The sequence below is a fragment of the Bombus vancouverensis genome, unplaced genomic scaffold, assembly GCF_051014615.1.
Source record: "Bombus vancouverensis nearcticus unplaced genomic scaffold, iyBomVanc1_principal scaffold0037, whole genome shotgun sequence".
Taxonomy (NCBI): Eukaryota; Metazoa; Arthropoda; class Insecta; order Hymenoptera; family Apidae; genus Bombus; species Bombus vancouverensis.
The window spans coordinates 435,742-454,881 of NW_027468928.1; the positions used below are offsets into that span (position 1 = coordinate 435,742).

The following is a 19,140-nucleotide window of genomic DNA, read 5'->3' on the forward strand; positions in this document are numbered from 1 at the left end:
ACAATCATTAGTTTCCGCCTAAACGGTTAGAATCACATAGCTCGCGCTCTACTCTCGTTTATTCACCATTCAGGCCATATGGTCGCATGCGACGAGTTTTATGTTAATTCCGACCGATTACAATACCTTTCTTTCGTTTACAAGGAACGACGAGACTGGCAGTTGCGTGATTTGCAATGCAAAAGCCGCGATATCTGCACGATAACCTAACCTCAACCGATTTTGTTGTACTATTCTTATGTGGACTTCGTTTGTACCACTTTCGTAACAAAAATAGAATACGTAGAACACAGCATTCCGTTATGCGATATTGTCGACTCCTAACATCCGAAAAATCAGAGATAATTTTTTCCCTACAGTTGTACATTTGTGTGAAAAATTACGAACGTAAAGTTGTTTGGTGCATGCACAGTCCTCCCCTACCCTGCATTTGCGTGGACATGCTAGAAAGATTCACTTTTCCACGGTGAAACTGTATGTATTATAATTTCATTTTTACAAAGGTCGAACATCCTACTATGCATAAATTTAATATTAATATAAGCAGGTTTCCTGTTAAGTATTACATCTGACGTATAAGCACACGTGTGTACGAGCCTTGGTTTAAATGTCTTATAGTAGACACCGAAAAGATTATTCAGTTGGATATCTGACTCAACATCAATATTTTACTAGGAGATAACATGTTAAGAACACGTTGGTGGATGGCATGGGAGATGATGAATGAAGACATACTTCTGTGAGATACATAAAATAGTAGTCAGAACGTATTTTGGCGCTTGGGGACAGCAACAGCTGGTGATACTGTCATACACCTCCATTTATAAACTTTCGAAAATCGATGTGACCTTCAAACTTTAGTGTATTCTGTTTCACAGCACAAAATGTTTCCGAAACGTACGTTTATTGTTACAATGAACTTGACTAATGGCTCTGAAATACTATCCTTGAAAAAACAATGGGGGAATTAGAGCAAAAAAAAGAAGGAAATAAACAAAGACCTTGTTGGTTCGTAAAAATAAAATATGCTACAGGAAAAACTTTTTCCAACTGATTGAGATGCGACAAGCTTTAAAAGCTATGACGCGAATCGAGCGTTTGTCTACAAGAGCGCATTTTCGGTGGATATATAGATATACATGTATATGTGACGAAATATACTAAAGCAATATTGACCCTTTGTCGCTGAAAGTATCAAACTACAAAACTTCCTTTCAAATTTTCAGAATAAGGAAATCAGGATCATGATAAATAATTGGAACATAATTAAAAATAATATATCTTCTCTATAAGATAATGAATACATTGGTTCATTTAATTTTTATGGATATTCAAACGCTTCTGTGAAATAAAACGTCAAGATTATAGAGTATAAAATTCATAGCTATGAAATAACTAAAACTCTGATGTATTATTAAAAATATACGTTAGGTTCTATGTAGTGATACATACAAAGATTACATGTACAAACCCATAATTAACACAATGCTACCGCAACCATTCTGCAATCTACCTTGCCCAAAACACTCTTCCAGTCACCTCCAAACTCTTCAATTCTCTCCACCTAACCACCCACAAACCATTCACAAACATGCAATTCTCGACAAAAGAAGAACTTGTCGTCAGTTGTCCTTAACATCTCGTTCATTCATTTGGTCCCTATCCCCCTATTTCCTCCCACTGCGATGATCGCACTACATTTTTCCACGTCTCTATTCTATTCTCTGGATGACCTGAATTCTCGAGCAGTCGAGTGACGATTGATCTGTACAATTGATCGATTTCTGTTTACTACAGCCATGCAGGAAATTTCGTCTTGGAAAGCGATGTTGTGATTTCGAATGCTTGGACCATGTAAAAAACATTACCGGAACCGGTGAAATTTATGTCCTTGAGGATGAGAAATCCTCCAGCTCCTCGACTCACCAACAAACGTGATGAGCTCAATGGTGCTGTTGCGGCTATTTGAATTTTTCAACAAGGATCCAGATGGCGCCGTGGACGAAATTCAATCATTATAAACGTCAACGATCAACATCAGCCATCAGGTAATTTCATATTGGTGACTTATTTCTTCTGTGTTATTTCTTCTAATTTTATTGTTAGTTCTTCCATTTGTATTCCAAAAGATTGAACTCTTTTTACGTGCGTGTGTGTTTTTCTTTTTTTTGTAACTCGTCGAGTTGCAATTCTAATTTTTGCACTTCCTCCTTCATGTCCTCTATGTGCTTCTCGAACTCTTGTGTCGTCCTGTCTTTGTCGGAACATTCTACTTGAAGATCAGCGAGTTGATGCTCGGGATCGTAATTCAATTTTTGGTCATTTTATTGCTGTCATTTTATCAACTTCTTTCTTCTTCTTTCTTTTTTTTTTTTTTTTTTGAACTTAAAATCTTGATTTAAGGTTTGTGTTTCACTATATGATTTATTATTATTAACTAGTTCAACATTATTTTCAGTAGATTTTTTTTTCGCGTGATTTTTATACTTATTTAAATAGTTTAACATGAGCAAATGCATCGTACGTCAGATATACCATTTTTAATAAATTGTCGCCTTTACAACTCGAGTTACCTCTGAACGAGTCGCATGATTGATCAATAAGCCATGAGTAATTATGCAAATTCAGTATTTTTTTCATCTATCTATCTGAATATTATAACAAAGACTTTACATTGAATATTTTATTAAAATTGTAAGTTTTCCATAAACGCTTCAAAATCCACAGTCTATTGATCAACTCCTCTATCCTTTCTCTTTCTCCTCACTAAAATAGATAAATTCCTAATGTAGTTTGTGGATAAAATTTTTTTTTTTTCTAAAGCAAATCACATTTATCATCTGATATATTTTTTGAAATAATTTCTGTCTGTACATTTTCTTCTTTTCCCTTACTCCTCTTTCTCTTTCTAATGAATTCTTTTTATTCCGTAAAATAGTTTTTGTATATTCAATTTTGTTAAGTGCAATCCTTATTTCTGATAACTTACTTTTATTAGATAATTCTTGTGAATCTTCTACTACATCTTCCATATCATTTTGAGTGCGGCTTCTACCTTCAGTAAATTTAATATCTTGAACCGTATCATTAATTTCAATAGCTCTTTCGGTATCAAGTAAATCGCACTTATTATTTAATATACCTTTTGAATTGACTTCTGTCTCTGTAGTTTCTTCTTTTGTATCTTCTTCGAGTTTTCTTCGTTCTTCTAATCCACCCTTCTCATTTTCTAGGATCTTCCTTGTTGTTACGCCGCCTAAAACATCTGCACGCCAGCCCGCGCCAGCTCGCGCCACCGGACAACAACCAGCCTGCGTAACGTCACTTCGACCCTCAATAAACCTAAGGACCCACCATAACTTTCACTTCCCTGTATTGTTTCGCCATGTGTCTTCAATCCGTTTGTCTTGAAGAATTTCTAAAGCTTAAAAATATTCTCGAAACACAGTCGGTTTTTAGAGAGGTCCTTGGGTTTATTAGGCGTACTTAAAACACGGAGAAAGCGGGTATGCACCCATTAGGAAAATCCGAATAGCCCTCTAATAAAACAAGCTATGTTTTCCTCACGCACACAGTCATCTGTCCACCACGATGGTAGGAGACTTCCTACTCATCCCTTCGAGCAGTAGTGCAGGTCATGACCAATCGACACCGCGGTTCGTTACCCTCACTTTTCCTAACGAAAGTGGGAACAACGAATCCGCGTTCTTTAGGCACAGGGGCACACCCACACCGAACTTTTCTTCCGTATTAGAAAAAGAGCGACAGACAGTCTAAAAACTAACGCCTAACGCGGCAGTCTACACATAGCGCGAGAGTCGCATACTTCACGAAAATCTTTTGTCGGTTCTCGGTGTTGTCGAACATACATCTTCTCTCCTAAATATATTATAGTGCTAAGTCCATTAATACATTAATTTCCATTATAAGAGCCCTGCTCTAGCGTACATATCTATCACATCTTCGTGCGACAAGTTGTTAACTATTTATTTCTCTACGTCAGTGTAATCTAAGTGTTGGAAATATATAATTTATAATTCAGTGAATCACAGTGTTATACAAACTCAATCACCCCTATTATCTCAACGGAAATCAGTCGCTGCTTTAATAGTCTCCTTTAACAGTTTTCTTAACTTGATTTCGTTCTGCTTCTGCATAGCGTCTAGTATGGCCCGAATACTTGGATCCACACCAGTAGCCATAGCCAAGCCGGTGAAAATTATCCTTTGTTCCGTGGTATATATAGGGTAAAACGAATGGTAGACCGCAGCATAGTGGTTTCCAACGATCCACACTTGTTCTAATTCCTCACTCAACGTCTTTCGTGTCCATTGACGTAGAAAAAGGTAAGTTATTGTAATATCGGAATATATTAAAGGTGTAATTTTGTCCGATTAATTATAATTTATTAATAATGGATTGAAAATACAGATATTAGTTAGACAGAGAAACGATGTTTGATTAACAGGAAAACTAAATGCAACGCTCGTATTTTTTATATTTGGTAACTCTCTCTCTCTCTCTCTCTCTCTCTCTCTCTCTCACTGGCAACTCTAACACTCGACAATTCTAACGACTCTATGCTTCGACGTCTCGATCAACTCTGACCCTCGCCAATGCATTCCTGCTCGGTCGTGCTCGCTCTTGCTCTCGTCCTCTCACACACACACACACACGCACGCACGCACGCACACGCACACGCACACGCACACACTTTCTGGCTCACATGCTCTGGCCTCTCGATTGCCACTCCTTGAAATATGAAACCGTACTTCTGTTTTGACGCTGTTTATCTTTTCTCGCGTCACTGTTACTAGGCGCTCTTGGATGTAAACAAACTACAAAAAGACGACGTACACGGTGTTTTCTAATTTCAGCCGATCTTCAATCAAAGCTATTCTACGATATTACAGAATTATATTTCCCCCTTTTTAATTAATTATATGTCGGAGAAGCAGGGGGGATAGGGTTGTCGGTATTTGAGGAGTCTTCGTTGAAGGTAGCCATCGTTGCGGTGTAACGAAGATACGATTTATTGACACAGGTATGAATAACACAGGTTTGACAATCTACCACGGCGGTGAGACGTCCGCGGCACTAGTGACAGTGGTCTCCGGTTCAATAACGAATCCGCGGCCAACGGGATGACAGATGGGCGTTCTCGCTGAATCTAAGTCTGACTCGTAAAAATAATTGCTGAGCGTAAAGACGTTACTCTTTGGTCGACGGGAGCGCGTAAAAGAATGCCCGTCCCGTCCCGATGATGCCACAGAGGAAAACTATAATGGGGTGTGTCTAAGGACACGAGATCATCGGATTCGTCGAGGAAAGCCTTCGTTTAGGAAGTAAGGGAAATTGACGTTGCTGCTAATTGGTCAATCTCCATATCGGTGGTTAGAAAAAGATGCTAGCCGCCCTCGAGGGAAAGTTGCTAGTGGGAGACGCCGCTCGTTGAAAAATATGTCTCCCCTATCTTCCCGTAGTTAGGACAAAGACTGTCTGTTTGAAGGACTTTAGTTAACTAAACCTTAAGATTTATAACGGGCCCTCGGGCTAGCCGAACATGTACTGCGGAGACGCATCGACATCTGGCAATCATCTTACTCGAAGAATAGGGTCTGCGTGTGGCGAGCCACGGGACAGAAACCGTTGGAATGTTTACTGTCGCGTGTCGCCACGAATATTTCTTTTAAGGAGAGCTATAGAATTACTCCATACCTTGTTAGGCAAAACGTTCATCCCGTGACCGCGGCTACGTTCGGCGACTGACTGTCGCCTCGAGCCCAAGCTCATTATCACAACTCTCCAACAATTACAATCGGATTGAATAACTACAATTGTTCAATTACAGACTCCGGTGTTCTTTCATCTCCGACATATATATATTTTTTACATTTGTAGTTGCGCACAGATTTTATTAAAGAAAAGTGTTAACAATGTGTTTTCATGATTTATTTCTCGCGACTGACTTCCATTAATCCCTAATATTCCTGTCGCTATACGCGTGTAAATCTAACATGGCTGCTCATAAATGTCATCAGTAAAGTTATAGTGACGGGTCTTTAGTTTTGCTTAATATCGAAGTAATTTTCCGTCTGCCGCTCGTTTTTCCTTATTCTACCGCAATTAGAACATTTATTTATTAATATTGCTTTAAAGTGACAAAAGTATTGTTCGTGTGAATATACGTATATATTTTACAAAAAGTGGACAATAGAGATGTTAATCAGACAGAGAAGACGATTGTGGCTTAACTTGAACTACTCATACCAAACGTACAGAACACAGCGCAATCCACACTCTCTCGGCAACGCCACTCGCAACCTCCGTCTCCGCTCAACTCGCACTCGGCTTCTCCGACTCGCACTCTGTTTCTCGACTCGCACACTGTTTCTCGACTCGCGCTCTGCTTTTCGACTCGCGCTCTGCTTTTCGACTGACCCTTTCTGGCCGTTGTCGCATTCTGTTGTCCTTTTCCTAGGACCACCGCACACGTGTTCCGCAGACGCTCGTGGCCAGGGTCACGTAGGTCTTTTCCACGAAACTATGCACTTGAAAAGACCGATGACACATTGATGGGCCCGACGGCGCCTCGGCTCTCGCGACACTGTTCATAGTTCGTCCGATATTTCCCAGGCCTTTCGTCCACGATACTACATATATATATATATATATATATATATATATATATATATATTTATGTTGCGTGTCATTTTAATATGGCTAATGTTTTGTAATTCTTCGATTGCGTTATTTATTGTTTTGAGTAGTTTATTTTATAGAGTATTCGATAATATAAATATATATATATATATATATATATATATATATATATATATATACCTGTTCATATGCATATTTCTCTTGGCAGTGTAGTATTCATACGAAATGAAATGTCAATTATTTATTTATCCTTTACCGGAATGTAGGCTAGTTTTAAGTATGTATCTTAGATTATCGGTTTGATAGAATTCGCACACATATATATATTTCTGACAATGTAACCTTCATTTCTTTAATAATACAATATTGTATGTTTTATGTATTCGTTAAACTATTAGTTTTTGACTTCATGTATACTTATATTTCATAAATTGATAATATTGTATTTATTACATAGTATTCGAAGCACTGTCTCTAATATTTACTAGGTTATTACATGTTCGGCATATATGTTTATACTTATATGTAACTCTCCAAATTGATTGATTGAAATATATTTATATATATATATATATATTCCTGGCGTTTCAATTATTTTCCCCTTTTGTAGTTATTCTTATTTCCTGGTTTATTTAGAATTGTGTGTATATGTATTTTGTTTATTGGTTGGATCCGTTAATCGCCCTCGTTTTGTTAATCCTTCCTTTCGTTTCGTAGTGCCGTGTGTTCGTTTGTGCATTCAAATCCTTATTCGCGTGTTTTGTATAGAATGGTTTTCTTGTTCTTGTTACGGCGCGTGCGGAGCGCGGGACGTGACATCCCCGCCCTTGGAGTTCAAATTTCCAAAGGAAATTTGACTGATGGTATCTCTGAGTTCGCTCAAGGCGGACGTAGATGTCGTTGGTAGTTGAGTGACTACCGGTGTTATCGATATCCCTTGAGGTTGTGCTGTTTGATCATCGATATTTCGTTTTCTTTTGAGGTATAGTAGCAGGTGGGTAACTGAGCCGCATATTGCTCCTAATAGGGCGATTCCACATCCGTAAGTTTCACGTAACTAGTATCCATGTATGGCTATATCTATTATCGTCTTGATTAGTTTAAATATTACAAGTATTCCAAATATTGCTGCACTGACGGTTCCAAATTCCATGAAACCAATCCATAAGCTTGATATGGTATTTTTTGCTATTGTCGTTAATGTGTTTTCGTCCATCATTCCCAGAATGTTTACTGTTCCAGGGACGATTGTTTTTCCTGTTGCTCCTCTGGCCAATGCGTTCAAGACTGCAGATTTTCTGCCGGGAACATGACGTGGTCCCGTAGTGCATCGAGGTCTTTTGGGTATACATTCCGCTTGTGGCCAACGACGATGGTGCTGAATATCGCCACGTTTGGCGCACGTCCGGGCGGAGTTCCTGTGGTGCGATTCCTTTGCCAAACGGGTAGTTCCGAGTAGCATTTTGTTGTATGTCGTACCTTTACTTGTACCGGAATGCATTTGACTATATGGACCGCTTCTCCTGCGATCAAAGCCATGTGTCCTGGGTTTTGGTTATGGTGTATGCAAATTCGTCGGGCGGTAAGTTTGCCAAGCTTAAAGCGTTCTCTATTAGTTTCTTCTGTGTGGTGTATCTTTGTGTCAGTGTATCATGGTATAATGTTTTCATTTCTCGAGTTTATCAGAAATAGGAATAACCTTTTATAGAAAAAGAAAATTTTATATTTATATATATTTGTTAAGGAAATTCGAGGATATGGGAATACAAATTATTGCCTACATTTCCCACACAACAGTTATACATCTATATTACTCTCTGAAGAACGTCTTGCACGCACGCTGGTCGCCAACCGACTATCCTAGATTCTTCTAACATCTGGCAACAGTCTTTTGTCTCCACTAAGACCTTGACGCCCTCTGGCCCTTACACACACACTCTCATGTACAGTGTAAATGTATCACTTCCCTAACAATGTTATATTTTTTTTCTTTCCTTTTTTTCTTCTTCCCCTTTTTCTTTTTTTTTTGTTTTTTTTTATTGTTAAAACCTTTATTTTATTTTAGGTTTTACGTGCTTGTTATCAGTGAAAATAAATATTATGAATACTACTTGGATTGTAATTATATACATATATGCGTACGTATTGGTAAGTAGTATAAATGAGATTTGTTTTATTGTTATAAATATATAAGTATATATCATCAATAGGAATAAATATCACAAATGTACCTTGTTTTCGAGTATATATATATATATATATATATATATATGTGCGTGCAATGGTAAATATGACGGCTTATTTTTATGAGTCACTTGCATTATCAATGGAAGTGAATGTTATAAATATCGCCTACTTTACAACATGCGTGTATATATATATAGTGGTGAACATAAGTGAAAATTATATGCATAGTTATAAATGTTGTTTGTTTACAGGTGGATAGCATCAGTGTTTGGTTTCGTGAGTGGCGTACAAATACTTTACAGTTCCACTGTGTGGATGGCTATTCATGTTCTTCCATCCGTCGTTCAGAAAATGGTTGATGAGTTCGCCATCAGTTCTGTACACACATATAAAAATAGTTAATGTATATATGTAGTATCGTGAGTGAGAGGCCTGGGAGTTGGCGGGTGAACCGCGTGGAATGTCGCGAGAGCCGAGGCGTTTGTTTTTGATCGCGTAGTTTTGGAAAGAGGAGACCTACGTGATCTTGGCCACGAGCGGTTGCCAAGGGACGGGAAAAAAGGAATCAACAAACAGAGTTTGCGAGTGGCGTTGCCGAGAGAGTGTTGATTGCATTTTGTGAAAGTCGAGTCGTTATCTAATTATTTAGTTGTGCTGTTTTCTGTACGTTTGGTGTGAATAGTTCAGGTTGAACAACGATCGTCTTTTTCTGTCCGATTAACATCTGTATCATCCATTCCTTGTAAATATATTATATCACGATATTACATATATATATTATTTATTTTTTTTTTATATATATAATTTTCGTTTGGATCTGTTCCTTTGTACGAATACTGTATCCCTGTATATAATATAATATATATAATATGTTATAATTATGTTAGTTGTTATTTATTATATATATTTTCCTTAACTCTCTCCCCCATTTTCTTGTGTTTTTTTTTTTTATTAGTACCTAACATTGCTATTATGATGCTGTATTGTATTGCATTGGCTGTTATTTGTATGTGCGCGCGACAAATTTTTCAACATGGTCGCTCGCGTTTCTCTTTGGTATGGCGTTGGTTTAATGTCAACAGTAACGTGTTGTTGAAATAACTAATTAATTGTTAATCACTATAATTTTATTTAGTAGTGTTTTGTAATATTGTTTTGTGTTTCGTGATATTGTGTGTGTCAATACCGTGTGCTACTTTAATGCGATAGCATGGATTGTATTGTTACCGAATTTCAATAGTCATTGTTTCGATTATACGTGACTTGCATTTATGTAAGTCTCGTTTAATTTAGTTAATGTTTTGTGTATTGTGTTACCAGTTATTTCGTGTAGCATAACTTTATTCCTTTGCACCGAGTTCAGTCATGTCTTGTCGTTAATATTTAGTTAGTCTATCTTGATTAATATATATATTTAACAAATATTTAAGAAACAATGGCGAGTGTAGTGGAATCGTTGGACGAAGAAATGGTTTTGACATTGTCGGAAAAGCTTAAAGCATGGGATGCGAACTTTCGCGATATGAGTGCAAAACTCGCCGAATTACAAAGCGGCTTATTCGAACTTAAAACAGGAACCTAAAACACCCGTATCGCCGCCGACAACGCAACAAGAGACGGTCCAGCCGAGTGGACATACCCAGCCAATTAAGCTAAAAGATGCGATCGAATCGGTGCCAGTGTTTGACGGATATCGACCATCGGTATTCCACTTTTTAAGAGCTTGTGAGCGCGCGCGAAATATGATTCCCAGATATCAAGAACCTCAATTGGTAAAATTGTTAGTAAATAAGCTCCGTGGACACGCGCTCCTCGCCATCGAAGACACAGAATTAATGAGTCTAAACGGTTTCGGAAACAAATTAAAGGATCTATTCGGCCCAAAGAAATCTCTTAACGAATATAAAGGGGAATTAGGAACGATATTTCAACGACCCGGGGAAGACATATTACATTATATGGATCGCGTTAGAAATCTTAGATTGGCAATAATGGACGGAGAAAGAGGCGACTACGGCATCATATCCCCCGATATCCAAGATACTATAGATTGGGAAACGAAAGAAGCTTTCGTTAAAGGACTTCCGAACGAGGTATATGTGCGAGTAAAAATAGCAGGGTACCATACTTTAGAAGATGCGTATCGTCAAGCCGTCAAAGCAACACACGAATTGAAACAAATAACCGATAGAACGCGACCCCAACGACCGACACCCTCGAACTATTACAGACGCGACAACGCACATCCTTCGAACACTAACAACAATATCAGGAACAACCGCCAAGATCGAAGATCGCTACCTCCATCGCAGAATTTTTTGAATTCTACAAGACAAAATATCACGTGTAACTATTGCAAAAAACCCGGGCATCTAGTGAAAGACTGTTACAAATTTAAAGCCCGAGTAGATGCCGGATTAATCGTACCCTATGCTTCGAGACCATCGGGAAACCAAACACGTCCTTCGGGAGAATGGAGCGAGCCACGAAGGAACGATACGCCGAATCGCCCAAGAGTACAGGCGGCAACCAGGCGACCGGCGCCGACGGCAACAAACACAACAAGGACAGCCACCTCCGCGAGATCGACTCCACCACCCATAACGAGAGACAGAGCGAACGCAATGCCGACCATAAGATCGAACGAACAACCACTAAATATTGTGGGGGAGTCATCCCACAACCAAACGAGGTCACAGACAGAGAATCCAGAATCTCAAGGCAAAAGGAAAAGAGTGAAGCACAAGCAACCGGCGAAGGAAAATCATCAGGAGTTGAATTCAGATTCGGAAGGCGACCTCTCCGAATTATTTCAGTAAAATTTAACGATTCTCCAACGACCCCAACTGCACGAATAGTTTCCCCAAATCTAAAAACCAAGACGAGTTTATTGTTAGACTCTGGATCGGAAATCAATATTATCAAGAAACCTGCTTTACCCGATGCAGCCATCATCGACGAAAAGGAATCAATCGAAGTGCGAGGAATTACGGCAACGAGCCTGGTCTTCTTAGGGCAGACAGTAATACAGGTTGCGGGCCATCCGGTTGTTTTTCATGTAGTCGATGATTCATTGCTAATCGATCAAGACGGAATCCTAGGATCCGAATTTTTTGCAGGTTGTAAGGCTCGTTTAGATTATGAGGGAAAACATATCAGATGGGGAAATATTTATATTCCCTTCGATACTAAAGAAAAAATAATTATACCGAAGCGAAGTTCAATAACGTGTTCGATTAATATCGCTAATCCAGAGATAAAAGAGGGATTTATTCCAAGAATCGAGCCGAACAAGGGAATCTATTTTGGTAATGCAGTTGTGAGGAATCATGAAGGAAAAGGTTACATAAGAGTAATAAATACTACTTCGAGAGATTACGTATTTACAACACCAACGATGGTAATTAAAGAATTTGAAAATCCCCCCCCCCCCCCCCGCACCCGCTTCCTAGGACAGCGTGCAATACAGTTCTAAGATCGGAGGAAAGTAGATACGAAAAAATAAATGAGTTACTACGACTCGAACACTTGAACGAAGAAGAAAAGGAAAATGCTAAAAAATTGATTCGTGATAATCAAGATAGGTTTCATATTCCAGGAGATACATTGGAAGCAACCGAAGTTCTGGAACATAGGATAATTACAACGGATAATATACCCATCAATACTAAACAGTATCGATATCCACCAATACATCGAGAAGAAATAAATCGACAGGTCCAAGAACTACTAGATACGGACGTAGTGGAACCATCAATATCTCCATATAACTCCCCGTTATGGATTGTGCCCAAAAACCCGATTCGCAAGGAAAGAAGCGCTGGAGATTAGTCATCGATTATAGAAAATTGAACGATAAAACGATTGGCGATGCCTTCCCACTACCCAACATTACAGAAATATTGGATCAATTAGGAAGTGCAAAATATTTTTCCACGTTTGACTTGGCATCGGGCTTTCACCAGATCCGTATGTCACAGGAAGATGCCCACAAAACTGCATTTTCGACACCATACGGGCATTTTCAATTCAAAAGAATGCCCTTTGGATTAAAAGATGCCCCAGCAGCATTTCAACGATTGATGAATTCAATATTATCTGGTCTGCAAGGAATAGAACTATTCGTCTATGTGGATGACATAGTGATTTATTCCACGTCTCTCCAAGAACACGAAATTAAATTTAATAAATTAATGGAAAGACTGAGGAAAGCTAAATTACGATTACAACCTGATAAGTGCGAATTTTTACGACACGAGGTGAATTATTTAGGACATGTAATTAGTGAGGATGGCGTGAAACCCGACCCAAAGAAAGTCGAAGCCGTATCAAAATTTCCACGACCAAAGAGGGCGAAAAATATCAAACAATTTCTGGGACTAGCAGGATATTACAGAAGATTTATACCCCGATTTCCCCAAGGTCGCGAAACCATTGACACAACTATTAAAGAAAGACACTCCCTTTAAATGGACAGAAAATCAAGAAAACGCATTCAATAATTTAAAGACAGCGTTAGTGACGAAACCCATCCTGCAATATCCAGACTTTTCTAAACCCTTTAACCTTACTACAGACGCATCAGGATATGCAATAAGCGGTGTACTGAGTCAAGGGCCAATCGGAAAGGATTTGCCGATTGCGTATGCCTCAAGGCTATTAAATCCCGCCGAACAAAACTACTCTACCATAGAAAAGGAGTGTCTGGCAATTGTTTACAGCGCAATGCACTTCCGACCGTATCTTTACGGAAGAAAGTTTACCATCGTAACCGATCCTAAACCTTTAGTGTGGATGCATTCTATCAAAGATCCTACTTCAAGAATTTGGAAATGGAAATTAAAGTTATCGGACTTCGAATTTGATATTGTATACAAAGAAGGCAGGGCGAACGCAAACGCAGACGCATTATCTAGGAACCCTCCGGAAGTTTGTTTACCAATCAGAAAGAGAGAGGAAGTCTCACCGATTCGCTATCCTGTCTCAAAAAGATTCGAAATAGATACGTCAACCGAAGACTTTCCCATATTCGAAGCTAAACCACACGTCTTGCCTCAATCCAGTGATTCTAAAAATCAAGGAAAGGGTTTTACCCGAAAACATTTTACAATAGAAGAAACCCCCATAAAATATTTAAACCAAGCATTAGCAGAAATCGATGTAAGTACAGATAGAGAAATAACCAATCGAGAAAAAGAAGGCACGGATACAACAAGCGAAAAAGAGACCTCCACTGTAATTCCAGAACTAATTCAACAACGAGAAAAGGACACGAGACCTACGATAATTGCGGAACTAAGAATTTCAGAAACCCGAGACTCAATTGCGAGAGTAAATGACCATAAAGTAGTATTTATAGATATACATGGCAATCCGATAGATAAAGGAACCTTAGAAATGAAGGAAACGGGAAAATTACCTCGTTATGAAGATTTAATGTTAGAAAAAGCAAGATTGAATTACGATTCTGGAAAATACATTGTATTCCTACCGATAAAGGAAAATAGAAATATTCCAATAACACCAGAAAATTTATTAAACTCGCTAAGATCTCTATTAGACGCAGTAAATGAAAAACAGTTAACTTCGTTCAGCATTAGCAAAGGAAACTTGGAGGAAATACCCTGGCGATATACAATCAGAAAATTAAAGGAAATATTTATGGAAAAAACCTTAACCATCACCATTTGCACTGGGGAAGTAATTACCCCATCTGTGGAAGCGCGGAACAACATAATACGAGAAAAACATGAATCAAGCGTAGCAGGACACAAAGGAATAACAAAAACTTATCAAAGAATACGACAACATCACTATTGGGAAAATATGAAAAAGGAAATTCAAGATTACGTAAGAACATGTAAGGAATGTCAATTGAAGAAACTCACAAGAATAAAAGCAAAGCAACCAATGGTACTTACAGACACACCAGGTAAAGCGTTCGATAAGGTTAGTATGGATATTATAGGTCCATTACCAAAAACCCAAAAGGGAAACGAATATATATTAACTATCCAAGACTTATTAACAAAATACTCAATTGGGATTCCACTAGGAGGAATCTCTTCAGCCGAGATAGCGGACGTTTTTGTAAAGCGATTTATTTGTCGTTTCGGGTCACCGAGAGCTATTCTCACTGATCAAGGAACGAACTTTACATCCTCACTAATGAAGAAAGTAGCAAAGAGATTCCGCATCAAACAATATACCACGACGGCATATCATCCACAAAGTAACGGTTCAATCGAAAGACCTCACCACGTGCTGATAGAATATCTCAAATTATACATTGAAAATTCCAAAAATTCGGACGAATGGGTAGAATTAGCTATGTTTTCCTATAATACCTCTGTACACGAAGGAACGAAATTCTCCCCGCACGAATTAGTTTTTGGACATCTAGCCAGAGAACCTACTGGTGAAGTAATAATCGAAGAGAACATGGAACCAACTTACGCAGAATATCTCGAAGATCTGTTCGATAAAATTAACACCGTACAACGAATGGCAAGAGAAAATTTGATAAAATCCAAACTAAGATCAAAAGAATACTACGACCGACGAATCAACCCCCAAGATTTTAAAATAGGAGATTCGATATATTTACTAAAAGAACCCAGTAAAGGAAAATTCTCCGATCAATATACTGGACCATACAAAGTGCTAGAAATCTTGCAGAACCAAAACGTCAAGATCGAAGTAAAAGGGATTCCGCGAACGGTGCATTTAAACAAGTTAAAACTAGCGCATAATCGAAATAAGCAATGAATAAAGCGATTTCAGTGGACAACGTAGTGCGGTGGTATATGTTATAGTGCTGTTCGTCGAATAATACAGATATCGAACACCTAAAAGGAAAAAGGAAAATTATTATACGTGTTTCAATTATTGCTTAAATATAAAACGTGTTAACTCAATGAACAATTAACTAGTGAAAGTGAAAGTTACCTTGTGAACAAGTGATCAACATACGAGAAAGTGTACGTGCAAGTATAGGTTATGGATCATTGTTCGTGGAACACAATGTATGACAGCTACCTAAAATAAGTGAATAAATTAGTTTCAATTGTCTCGGTGCAAAATACAAGGTTACTAAATGTTATAACTATATTATGGATAAATCAAAAGGAGGTGTAACACTGTTCGTCGAATAATACAGATAGCGAAAACCTAAAAAGAAAAAGGGAAAATTATTATGTGTACTCCAATTATTGTTTGAATATACAACATGTCGATTCAATAAATAATTAAAAGAGGGGAAGTGAAAGTTACCTTGTAAACAAGTAATCATCATACAAGAAGGTCTACATGCAAAATAGGTTATGGCTCCCTGCTTGCGGAACACCATGTACCAGCTGAAAATAAACGAACGAATTAACTTCAATTGCCTTAATGCAAAGAGCAGCATCGCTAAATGTTATAACGGTGCTGTGGAGGCGTGGCACTGTTCGTCGAATGACACAGATAGCGGAAACTTGGAAAAAGAAAAGAAGTTTATTACGAGTGTTCCAATTACTGTTTGAATGTAAAACGTGTTAGTTCAACGAATAACGAAAACAGTGAAAGTGCAACTTACCTCGTGAACAATCAATCACCATACAAGGAAGTGTACATGCATGGATCTCGCAGATTAACAAGAAGAAATAAAATAGCTGATAAATATAGAAAGTGGTTAGAAAATAATTAAGATAGATTAATTGAGAGTTAGTAATGAATATAACCGGAGTAAAAGGATATTTTATTATGTATTAATCTACGTAGTATTGTTATATTATTATATCTAACATGTAGAAATGGATTTTGTACGCATATATGTATATAATTCCAATCCAAGTAGTATTCATAATATTTATTTTCACTGATAACAAGTACGTAAAACCTAAAATAAAACAAAGGTTTTAACAATAAAAAAAAAACAAAAAAAAAGAAAAAGGGGAAGAAGAAAAAAAAGAAGAAAAAAAGGAAAGAAAAAAAATATAATATACATAAATATAAAATTTTCTTTTTCTATAAAAGGTTATTCCTATTTCTGATAAACTCGAGAAATGAAAACATTATACCATGATACACTGACGCAATGATACACCACACAGAAGAAACTAATAGAGAACGCTTTAAGCTTGGCAAACTTACCGCCCGACGAATTTGCATACACCATAACCAAAACCCAGGACACATGGCTTTGATTGTTATTTAATAAGGTTTTGGGTTTATAAAATAACGATTCACTTAGATTCGTTTTCTCCAATATATTTCAGTCTTATAACACGTCTTACCACACAGGAATCTCCAAGTCAATAGAACAACGTGGTCGACTTCTAAGACAAAAGAGCGTCGTTAGAAGTCGTACCAACTTAGCTTGTAGTAAGCAGCGATCATACCAACTTAACATTTCTCAACACTCCCCTTTGATCGCTAGTTTCTACAAGTCCCATAGCTTTGGTAAATTGCTGAGTCTTAATCCTATTTAGGCCTTTGGTGAGAATGTCAGCCACATTCTCAGGACTAGGTACATAAGTATAATCTAGTATCCCCCTCGATACGTAGTTCTTAACGTAAAAGTAACGCACTTGGACGTGCTTAGAACTCTCAGCAACTATTTCGTCCTTTGACCATGAAATAGCTCCGATATTATCGCAGAATATCTTGCAGGGGCGAGGGCAATATGACAGTTGACCCAATTCCTTTAACAGTAAAGAAATCCACACTGTTTCCCTTGCTGCTTCCTGCATTGCCACAAATTCCGCTTCGCACGTCGATTGAGCTATAATCGGTTGTTTTTTGGATAGCCAGGATATCGCACCACCAGCGAGTATGAACACATACCCGCTCCTGGATTTCCTGTCTACCGTACAACCCGCAAAATCCGAGTCGCAAAACACCTTCAGAGGTTGCCCGGTCCTTTGGTATACTAACTTCAAGTCTTTGGTCTTTAGTAAATATCTGAATACCCGCTTCACTGCTTTCCAATCGGATACAGTCGGATTCGCGCATCTTTGGCTTAGTTTCCCTATTGCACACGCAACATCAGGACGACTTACAGTAGCTACATACATTATGTGCCCCACAGCTTGTTCATATAATTTACTGTCGAAAGGCTCACCACGTTCAATATCAAAACCAGCCTCACATTCTCTAGCTAGCGGTGTCGACACTCCCACCACCCCAACCTCACTGGTAATGTCAAACAGATCCAGCATTTGACCTATCTGTACAGATTGATCGAATACTACAGTGGTGCTGTTTGGCTTACTCAGGTGGATGGACAGAAATTGAGTGTCTACACCTAGCATTCTAACATCTAATTTGTCCTTAATCCTAGTTTTGAATATCTCAATCCACTCATTCGTCCCAAACACAAGGATGTCGTCCACATACACAGCTACAATAAATTTTTTAGACGCATCCACATACACACATGGACCACTCACGCATGGGTTCAGACTCATACCTCTTAAAATGCTATCGATGTGTCTAAACCACATTCTTCCAGCTTGCTTCAGTCCATACAGGCTCTTTTTGAGCTTACACACAAATTTAGTTCTGTCTTTACCTGCAACTCTAAAGAGTTCTGGTTGCTCCATGTATGTAATATCGTGATGTAATATGTTTACAAAAAGTGGACAATAGAGATGTTAATCAGACAGAAAAGACGATTGTGGCTTAACTTGAACTATTCATACTAAACGTACAGAACACAGCGCAATCCACACTCTCTCGGCAACGCCACTCGCAACCTCCGTCTCCGCTCGACTCGCACTCGGCTTCTCCGCTCGCACTCTGTTTCTCGACTCGCACACTGTTTCTCGACTCGCACTCTGCTCCGCGACTAACACTCTCTGGCCGTTGTCCCATTCTATTGCCCTTTTCCTAGGCCCACCGCACACGTGTTCTGCAGACGCTCGTGGCCAGGGTCACGTAGGTCTTTTCCACGAAACTATGCACTTGAAAAGACCGATGACACATTGATGGGCCCGACGGCGCCTCGGCTCTCGCGACACTGTTCATAGTTCGTCCGATATTTCCCAGGCCTTTCGTCCACGATACTACATGTATATATCCTCATCCAGAAGGCTGTTGAGATACCCACATTCCACATCGATGTGCCCGTAAACCCACTCATTTTCCGCACATAGAGCAAGCAGAATTCTTAGAGTTTTGCGTTTTACTATTGGACTAAAGGTTTCTGAATAATCTACTCCAGGCCTCTGCCAGAATCCCCGAGCTACTAGCCTAGCCTTATACCTATCAGGGTCTCTCTTTATCACAAGCACCCACTTACAGTCTATA

General features: G+C 38.6%; 1 long non-coding RNA gene across 1 annotated transcript; it reads left to right on the forward strand.

Annotated features, from left to right (window-relative positions):
* Nucleotides 1-609: 609 nt before the first annotated feature.
* On the forward strand, nt 610-4,046 carry LOC143304489 (uncharacterized). The gene is made up of 2 exons (XR_013061155.1): nt 610-2,048; nt 3,234-4,046. It is a non-coding gene; the product is annotated as an uncharacterized LOC143304489 (long non-coding RNA).
* The last annotated feature ends 15,094 nt before the right edge of the window (nt 4,047-19,140 follow it).